Here is a 10,601-nt window from a genome sequence, read left to right as displayed (position 1 = left end):
TTTATAATCGATCCGGTGTGACTGCACCTCTGCTACTTTTACCCCCGGGCAATCGGTGACTTTTACCGGCGGCACTGCATTCACCTCCACCTCGTGTGTGTTAGGCGCCATTATTGGAGGGGCCTGATCATCTGGCCGTGCGGGAGAAGTCGCTCTGCCTCTTGTTTTCTTGCCCATGCTGGTCAGGAATCGATCCATACGCTAAGGTTGGTATCTGGATATCGTTGCTTGTCCGGTTCCCGACGGTGCACAGGCAATGTGAGCGTTTTGGATTTCTATCGCTACGAGCTCTTATGCCTGACTCCTTCACATGTCGGCGCCGGAACCGGAAGTCCATGAACGGTGATTTTCACGCATCATTTGTGCTTGCGTGAATATCGCAGCAAGCTCTATTTTGTGCGTTTTTCACGCAACGCAGGCCCCATAGAATTGAATGGGGCTGCGTGAAAATCGCAAGCATCCACAAGCAAGTGCGGATGCGGTGCGATTTTCATGCACGGTTGCTAGGAGACGATCGGGATGGGGACCCGATCATTATTTTTTTCCCTTATAACATGGTTATAAGGGAAAATAATAGCATTCTGAATACAGAATGCTAAGTAAAATGGGGCTGGAGGGGTTAAAAAATTATTATTTTTTCAACTCACCTTAATCCACTTGTTCGCGCAGCCGGCATCTCTTCTGTCTTCATCTGTGAGGAATAGGACCTTTGATGACGTCACTACGCTCATCACATGGTCCGTCACATGATCCATCACCATGGTAAAAGATCATGTGATGGACCATGTGATGAGCGCAGTGAAGGCATCAAAGGTCCTATTGCTCAAAGGAGGAGACAGAAGAGATGCCGGCTGCGCGAACAAGTGGATTAAGGTGAGTTAAATTATTATAATTTTTTTTAACCCCTCCAGCCCTATTGTACTATGCATTCTGTATTCAGAATGCTATTATTTTCCCTTATAACCATGTTATAAGGGAAAATAATAAAGATTGGGTCCCCACCCCGATCATCTCCTAGCAACCGTGAGTGAAAATCGCACCACATCTGCACTTGCTTGCGGATGCTTGCGATTTTCACGCAGCCCCATTCACTTCTATGGGGCCAGCATTGCGTGAAAAACGCACAAAATAGAGCTTGCTGCGATATTCACGCAAGCACAAATGATGCGTGAAAATCACCGTTCATGGACTTCCGGTGAAAATCACCGCTGATGTGCACAGCCCCATAGAAATGAATGGGTCGGGATTCAGTGCGGGTGCAATGCGTTCAACTCACGCATTGCACCCGCGCGGAAAACTCGCCCGTGTGAAAGGGGCCTAAGAGGGCCTTCCAATTTACCCCCAACGTCAGATTTTGAATTTGATATGGATCAGGTAGATGGATTTCAACATGTCCAATCCTTTTTGTTTTCAGGGAGATAAACTGCCACCAGAGGTTCCTGGCAGCACCATTCTCCCTACATACTGGATCATTTTCCTCAATAAATAAATGACCAGGTCTAATATTTTGGACCCGTTTGTTTGATTTGGTTATCTTCATCTACTTTTAGGACTTATGTGAAAATCTGATGTAGTTTTAGGTCAAATTGATGGAGAAATATAGAAAATTCTATAGGGTTCACAATTTTTTAATGCACCATTGTATCTTGGGAGTAGGGTTGGGCGATATCAAAAATATTCCTACAATAACGATATTAAGAAATGTATCGCAATAACAATATACAGTACAGACCAAAAGTTTGGACACACCTTCTCATTCAAAGAGTTTTCTTTATTTTCATGACTATGAAGGCATCAAAACTATGAATTAATACATGTGGAATTATATGCATAACAAACAAGTGTGAAACAACTGAAAATATCTCATATTCTAGGTTCTTCAAAGTAGCCACCTTTTGCTTTGATTACTGCTTTGCACACTCTTGGCATTCTCTTGATGAGCTTCAAGAGGTAGTCCCCTGAAATGGTTTTCACTTCACAGGTGTGCCCTGTCAGGTTTAATAAGTGGGATTTCTTGCCTTATAAATGGGGTTGGGACCATCAGTTGCGTTAAGGAGAAGTCAGGTGGATACACAGCTGATAGTCCTACTGAATAGACTGTTAGAATTTGTATTATGGCAAGAAAAAAGCAGCTAACAGTCTATTCAGTAGGACTATCAGCTGTGTATCCACCTGACTTCTCCTCAACGCAACTGATGGTCCCAACCCCATTTATAAGGCAAGAAATCCCACTTATTAAACCTGACAGGGCACACCTGTGAAGTGAAAACCATTTCAGGGGACTACCTCTTGAAGCTCATCAAGAGAATGCCAAGAGTGTGCAAAGCAGTAATCAAAGCAAAAGGTGGCTACTTTGAAGAACCTAGAATATGAGATATTTTCAGTTGTTTCACACTTGTTTGTTATGTATATAATTCCACATGTATTAATTCATAGTTTTGATGCCTTCATAGTCATGAAAATAAAGAAAACTCTTTGAATGAGAAGGTGTGTCCAAACTTTTGGTCTGTACTGTATATCGCGATAAATACTCATTTAGAAGAAAAAAACACTTGGGGCTACAAGGAGATATTAGTGTATGGGGCAGTGGGCCACAAGGAAAGATTATACTGTATGGGGGCAACAAGGGGACATTATATACTATATGGGCTGGCCACTGGGCAGGCAGTGGGCCACAAGAGTCACAGGCCCGGGTGTACAACCTTTATTTATGACACCCGGCCGTTAGGGTCTCTCACTCCTCATCCCCCCACCTTGGCTTAGACATTGACTGCTGACTGACATTGCCCGCCTCGCTCCTGTGCTCGGTCGATATCTGATTCCGACATCATACCTCTGTGGGCAGAGACTTGAATATAGGAGCGAGGAGGAGCCTGGGGCAGATTTAGAAGCGGTCAACGCACGTGACCGCTCCTATGACGTCACCAAACTACGCAATATCGGGCAGTATACCAGTATATCGCTCAACCCTACTTGGGAGTCCCCCAAACAACAAAAAAGTGCTTGTAGATGCAAACTGAGAAACTACTATATGCTCTTTTAAGACATGGATGGACCACCGGTGTCTGATCGGTGGAGGTTGACCCCCAAGGATGTGCTAGGCTGTGCCACGGGCTTGCAGGTCATCATCTCCATTGACTTGATTGGGGAGAAGTAGCAGTACCAGGTACACGTACAGTGTCTGGACAAGCAATGAAGTGGCTAAACGATTGATAGCTGGACTCCTACTAGGTTTTTTTTCCCCATGGAAAACCGCTTTAATGGAAAAGTTCTGATTTTTTAATACTCCTATGGACAGGACAGCATGCCATCAGAATGTGCCAACTGTAAGAAAATGGAAGGTCATGCATAGCTATTGGGGTGGCAGCCTTCTTACTTGTTAGTAACGTATGAGCATATGCACAGTCCTCAGACAGCCATCTGATGCAATCGGTTCATTTCAGGTCCAGAGGTAAATGGAAAGAATGAGACCGGAGCCCGACAGCTGCCGCTGGTAGTGGAGGTTACAGAGTCCAGCTGATGCAAGGCCCGTCGACATATTACATGCCTGTGAACTCAAGGACATTCACATTCCTCAGGTCTATACTTCAATATGCCGTCCAACTGGCTGCAGAGTGACCTGTTACTACCCGAACCACATTGCTATCATAGATCATACCTAACTGTGGCCAGTCATTTACACCCCCCACTCCATACACTGCATGCAGGTTTCAGTCATTGCACACCAACACCCTTTGCGAAAACCAGCTGTCCTTCCTCAACCCCCTGGGGGACCTAGCATCATATAACCACTGACACAGTAATAAGACTCAATTCTAAAGAAAGGTCATTTCAAGTAAGATAGTAAAAAAAATATATATATTTGCAGAGTCAGAGTTTTTTTTTTTTGGCCTCCAGGATCTCCAGTAGTCTGGTCCTGATTTAAAGTGTTAAGAAACATAAAAAATTGCCTTACTTTTTGGAGATGGCCCCGTTAAACAGGATAAACGGCAATGCTACGGCATGCTGATAGTTGCCGCCATGGGGCAAACTCATGATGCAAAAAATGCAAGAGGTAACATCACAGCACTGCAAAAAGGGTTCATATCTCTGTTCATTCACTCTTGGGTATGCACACTTTTGCAACCAGGGGCACATGTAAAAGCAAGAGCGGTCATAGTAACTTGCCTGCAGGATGGGACAACACACAGGGCTTTCTTGTGGTCTGTAACTTCGGACACAAACAGGTCTGCATTGGAGCAACCGACATAAAACAGTCGTTTTTTTTAACACCTTTGTGTCCACCAATATGACTTTTTACTTCGGTCACTAAGGGGCCTTAGGTTGTAACTCAGCTTTTTTACAGCCCGTCTAGGTACTGCATGGGTCTCCCATGAGGGCCAAACTCCTACTCCTACAGAATCGCTGATCTGGCCAATTTAACACATTACATGCCGTGGAAAATAGCACCTGTGGCATGTAAGTGGTTACAGAGGAAGCAGACTCCTTCGGTCTTCCATCGACACCACATATAGAAGGTGGCGAGGTACCGACGTCAGTGCAGGCCTGCCTCAACCTCCAGCACTCCAGGTGTTGTGCAACTACATCTCCCATCATGCACACTTGCTTGGCTGTTCTCTGAACTCCCACAGAAGTGAATTGTGCATGCTGGGACTTGTAGTTCCACAACAGCTGGAGTGCCAAAGGTTGCTGATCCCTGTAGTATAGTGTATTATATGGTCAGTACGATTCTGATAGGCATATACTGCCGGCAGACTTGGGAGCCTTCATTTATCCCACCTTGGGGGGGGACAGGAAGACACTGAGGAGGAGCCGGATTCTTCCTGTCCCTACCTGGATGGAGGCGGGTCATCTCTCACGGTATGCCGTCATGGAGGATGAAAGGGAAAACATGTATTGGCGGCCATTAAGGGGCTAACAGGAACTAGGCCAAAATGTAGAAGCTGTGTATAAACAAATACACCCTTAGCTTCCATAGAAATGTATGGCGGGTGCTGCCAATTAAATGCCCTTAATTAATTGATCATCAGCAAGTTGTGAGCTCTTCTATAAAAGCAGAGGTTTTGGCAGTTTGCTGGTCTGGAGCATTCAGGTGTGTGTAAGGAGTAAAGACATCAGCAAGGATCTTAGAGAAGCAGTTGACGTCCACCAATCTCGGAAGGGTTCTAAGGCAATTTCCAAACAATCTGAAGTCCATCAACCTTCAATCCAGTGAGAGAGATTTTATTCAGAACTGATATAAGACAGCTGACAATCTTCCCCGGAGTGGATGTCCCAGCAAATTACCCCAAGGTCAGACCATGCTTCAGGCCTCGGCATGTTAAATGTTCAAGTTTATGACCGTACAATTAGAACTGAACAGACTGAACAAGTATGGCTTGTCTGAAAGTGCTACCAGTAGAAGGGCCTCTTCTTTCAAAAAAAAAAAAAGAACACTGATTTATGGCTTAAAGTAAGGAGAAAGAATGCGCTAAGAGGGTGCTTCTCTCCCCTTTCTAGAGATAAGTGGGGGTCTCAGTAATGTGGCGTCCATTTTCTGTATACTTATTCATCTTATATCTATGTTTAACCTGCGATTACACAAGAGGGGGATTTAGCCTTAGAAGGCAGCAATACAAATTCCACAATGGGCCCCTACTCCCCCTATGCTGACCATTCTTTTTCTTATCACAAAAACAAACATAGAAACTCGAAGCTTGTGTACAATAGGACAGTTTCTATTGTGTTGGTCTGTGTATAAATATGTGCACTGCTCATTTCAATAAAGAGACCACTTTTTCATGTGTCTGTGTTGTGACCTCCCGAGCCGGTTCACTCAATTTCAGAAAAATTAGGACATCACATCAGAAATGTCGGTTTGCGACAACAGCACTCAGACCCCTACCTATCTAAACTTTTTATACGTCCCTATGACATATCAAAAAGTTGACTGCAAAGTTGCATCTGAACAAACCACAAAACTTCTGGGACAATGGGGGACATTTATTATCCGCAGATTGCGGTGCAACGGTTAGCCGCGTCACAATCTGTGACTTTTCTCCGCTCGCGCCAGGTCTAAAAAAGTGGGCGGGGAAGGTCCGTCTAGTTCATCATTTTCTACGTCTGTTTTAAGCGCAGAAAAAGGTCTAAATCTAAGACAGCTCGGAAGCTGTCGTACATTTAGACTGGCGCTGAATGCGCCGAAGTTATGTAGAGGACGGCACCTCTTCATAACTGCAGCGAATCCACCGCCAGATACAGGGGTTATAAAGACCGGCGTCTAAAACGCCAGTGTTCTTAGGGAAGATTAGACTAAAGTGGAGATGCTTGGCCAAAATGTACAGCACCACGTTTGGCGCAAACTAAACACTTTATCCCAACTGTCAAGCATGGTGGTGGAGGGGTGATGATTTGGGCTTGTTTTGCAGCCAGTGTGTTGACCATGTCAGATGTATGGACATCTATCCAACAGCTAAAGCTTGGCCGAAACAGGACAATGATCCCAAGCACACCAGGAAATTTACAGTGAAAAAAGAAAATAAAAGGTGCTTCAGTGGTCCAGAGTCCAGATCTTAACCCAACTGAAATACTGTGGCGGCACTTTAAACCCTTCCTGACTAGCGCCATACATGTACGGTCCTGGAAGGCGCCCGCTCGTAAGGTGCCCAGGACTAATGTATATTGTCAATCACTTACTTTTAACCCCTTAGGTGCTGGAGTGCAAAAACCTGGAAGCGCATGCTTCTGGGTTTGTACTGGCTCCCCCTAGCAAGGATCGGGGAATCCGGAGTGTGTGTGGCAGCCTCTATATTCATGATTAATACGAGGCTGCCGCACATTAGTTTTTATGGAGCCCCCGTTTGTGGCAGGGCTCCATAGGAACATAGTAAAATCTTCATAGACTCCAATGCTAATGCATTGGAGTCTATGGATATAGCAATCTGATGATTGCTTGTTAAAGTTCCCTATTGCAACTATACATATTTTTTTTTTATCTAAAAAAATCAAGTCACCCCCCCCCCATTTACCCAAAATCAAAATACATAAACAATACAAAAAACAAACAAAAATACCATGGCCATAGCAGAGTGCAAAAAACGCCCATACAATTATTATTATTTCTTTTTTAATCAGATCATTTTTATTGTATGGCAAAGATATCACATAATATTTTGACAAATACATGCCATGTGTACCATATGTCTTGAAGCATGTCGTGCTTTATTCTGTATATCAGCATGACTCATAGTACATTACATTAATATATTCTTTGGAAAAAAGGAAATGTACAGAATCTTAGGAACTCACCCCCCTCCCACCAACTATCCCCCTTCCCCATACCCAACCCCTATTCACTCCGGCAACAAGACACCACCTTACACTTTACAGCATAATCACACTATTTGATACCCAATCGCCCCATAGGTTGTCGAACTTTTGAGGGCACCCTCTTTTAAGAAAAATAGCCTTTTCTTTTATCAACATATTGTTAATATTGGTCCTAAACTCCCCCATTGTCGGAGGACCCGTTTGTATCCAATGCAAGGCTATCCGCTTCCTAGCCACGTACAACAGTCTTCCCACTTTCTTGCATACGTCTGTTCCTAGCTCAGATACTTAACCTAATATACATATTTTGGGGTCCCTATCGATTCCCACTGACATTTTGTTATGTATTAACTCTAAAATATCTTCCCAATATCGAACTATAACCGGACATTTCCACAGCATATGAGACCAATCCGCTGGCTCAAAAGAACATCTTGGACATTTTACGTCAGTTCTGACTCCAATCCTTTTAAAAAATATTGGTGTTTTATACACCCTGTGTATAATAAAAAGTTGAGACAGCTTTCCCTGTTCGCTCAGTGAGGACAGCGGATTCGCCTCCAAAATTTCCTCTCACTGATCATGGGAGAACCCCCCCGCCCCCACATCATTTTCCCACTTTTTCATCCGGGTCAACGGATAAGAATCCAGGAACTTATCCAATAATAGGGAATACAGCCTAGAAATTAACCCTCTCCCCCCCCCCCCCCCCCCCCCCCCCCCCCTCTGAGAGAATCAACTTTTGGGCTTCATCTAGTTTAGATATGCTAGTACCTTTTTTAATCATAGTGTCATACGCATGACGGATTTGGAGGTATTGGTAGAAGCGCGTGCGCGGGATCTGATATCTTTCCTGCAAATCCGTAAAGGATCTAAATATACCGTTATCTAATAAATCTCTCAATCTAAGGATCCCTTTATCCTCCCAATTCAGAGTACTTGACAAAGGAATAAATTCAGGGAGCCGAATATTATCCCAAATCGGAGAAACCTCACTAACTCCCCCAATTCCCCTTAGCTTTTTAACCTTGTTCCACACTTTGGAAATAAGCCCTATCAAAGGTGAATTAGGCTCCAAATTTTTTAACCACGCACCCTCCAAAAACCACATTAAGTCCCTCTTACCTATTTGGTATAGTAAAATCTGACTAGACATATCCACCAACCTATAATCCAACCACCCCTTAAGATGCTGACACTGTGCTGCAAGATAATAAATCCATGGGTTTGGTACCGCCAATCATCCCTTTGTTTTAGGATACTGCAACGTCTCCAATTTGATTCTGGGTTGGCCTCCTCTCCATATCAAATCTCTAAATATCGCATTCATTTTGTGGAACCTATCCATAGGCAACCAGACCGAGGCATTGTGAAGTACATACAACAACTGCGGCATCATTATCATCTTAATGAGGTTTACTCTGCCCACTACTGAAAGAAATAGTTTACACCACTCCTTGACCTTCAATCTGAATCTCGACAACAGGGGAGCCAGATTAAGCTCCTCAAATTCTGCGCTCCTTGGCGAAATGTGAATTCCTAGGTATTTAATTTTCCCGACCTGTGGGATATTATTAGTATGAACCACAGCAGACACCTCCTGACCATCAATAGGCAGCGCCCATACTATTACAATATAAAAAATTTTTTATCCCATATGGCAAACTGCGGGAAAAAAAAAGGCAAAATGGGCAATTTGCTGTTTTTTGGTTGCTTCACCTCCCGCATAAAATTAAATAAAAAGTGATCAAAAAGGCACAAAGTGACATATTACAATAGTATCAGTGAAAAGTACGGACCGCCCAGCAAAAAATGTGCCCTCAACATAGCTCCGTACACAGAACTACAAAAATAGTAAAAAAAAGTAATACATTTATAGGGGTCAGAATATGGCAACGGAAAAAAAAATTACGTTTTTTATTTTTTTTAGGTATTAAAACGCAAGACAAACTATATATACTATAACTATAAGTGTGGTATTACCATAATCATACTGAAAGTAACAGGTCAGTTTTACTGCATAGGGAACAGCCTAAAAACAAAACCCATGAAACTGTTGCGGAATTGCGTTTTTTTCCAATTTTACCCCATTTGGATTTTTTTTTCAAGCTCCCTACTGCATCATATGCAAAATTAAATGTTAGGCTACTTTCACACCTGCGTTAGGTGCGGATCCGTCTGGTATCTGCACAGACGGATCCACACCTATAATGCAAATGATTGTATTCGTTCAGAATGGATCCGTTTGCATTACCATGAACAAAAATGATAATGCAAACTGATCCGTTTTGACTTACACTGAAAGTCAATGGGAGGCAGATCCGTTTTCAATTGCACCATATTGTGTCAGTGAAAACGGATCCGTCCGCATTGTCTTACCATTGTAAGTCAAGACGGATCAGTTTGGATCCGCATCGTCAGGCGGACATCAAAACGCTGCAAGCAGCCTCCAGAGCAGAATGGAGGCTGAACGGAGGCAAACTGATGCATTCTGAGCGGATCCTTATCCATTCAGAATGCTTTGGGGCTAAACTGATCCGTTTTGGGCCGCTTGTGAGAGCCCTGAACGGATCTCACAAGCGGACCCAGAAACGCCAGTGTGAAAGTAGCCTAAGTAGTAGAAAGTGCAACTTGTCCCGCAAAAAAAAAAGCTCTGTAAACAGAAAAAAAAAAAAAAAGTCATGGCTCTGTAAAAGCAGGGAGTGAGAAAAACCAAAATGCAAAAAACTAACAAACCTCCCAGGCTGAAAGGGTTAAGAACGCTGTGCAGAAACCAATATCCACAAACTTCAATTAAATACAGCCAGGTTGTAAAGAAGACGGAGCCAAGGTTCCTACAGAACAATGTGAAAGACAAAGTCAGAGAAAAGGATTACTTCAAAATGATTATTGCACTATGGTTTTTCACATATGGATTTTTTTTTATTTTGGGCTAGTTTTTGTTAAATAACGACACATGTAATTTGTCATGTGCGAGGTTGGATTCACCAGATTTTTTTAAATTCTGTCCTGATGTGTAAAATCATAGAATTCTATTTTCTCACAACTGTAAATGGTGAAAATCCGTTCCCTGGTTCCTGATACTTTTATTCTATATGCACATTAGGGCTTCAGTGCACCAATGGGTTAGACCGAGGCCTTAAATGAACCTCAGCTCCTCCGGTTTCAGTCTGACAGGGCCAGACGTCATCACTGTGCTCTGGCCCTGTAATCCTGCGCAGTACATCTCCTTTGGCTCTCCAGTGCTGAGAGGATTACTGCTCATCTGCCAATTATAGGATCAATTCGGCAAT

At 43.3% G+C, this 10,601-nt stretch overlaps 1 protein-coding gene across 1 annotated transcript in view; it reads right to left on the bottom strand.

Moving 5' to 3' along the window:
- Positions 1 to 3,574: 3,574 nt before the first annotated feature.
- GINS4 (GINS complex subunit 4) overlaps positions 3,575 to 10,601 on the bottom strand; it is a 32,295-nt gene continuing 25,268 nt past the window's right edge. Inside the window, exon 10 of the mRNA XM_040414807.1 lies at positions 3,575 to 3,585. The gene's annotated coding sequence lies outside the window, so the exon portion shown is untranslated. The remainder of the gene's footprint in view (positions 3,586 to 10,601) is intronic.

Source organism: Bufo bufo, chromosome 1, assembly GCF_905171765.1.
Source record: "Bufo bufo chromosome 1, aBufBuf1.1, whole genome shotgun sequence".
Classification (NCBI taxonomy): domain Eukaryota; kingdom Metazoa; phylum Chordata; class Amphibia; order Anura; family Bufonidae; genus Bufo; species Bufo bufo.
Note: the sequence above shows the minus strand (reverse complement) of the source record. Positions and strands in the feature narration are given on the sequence as shown.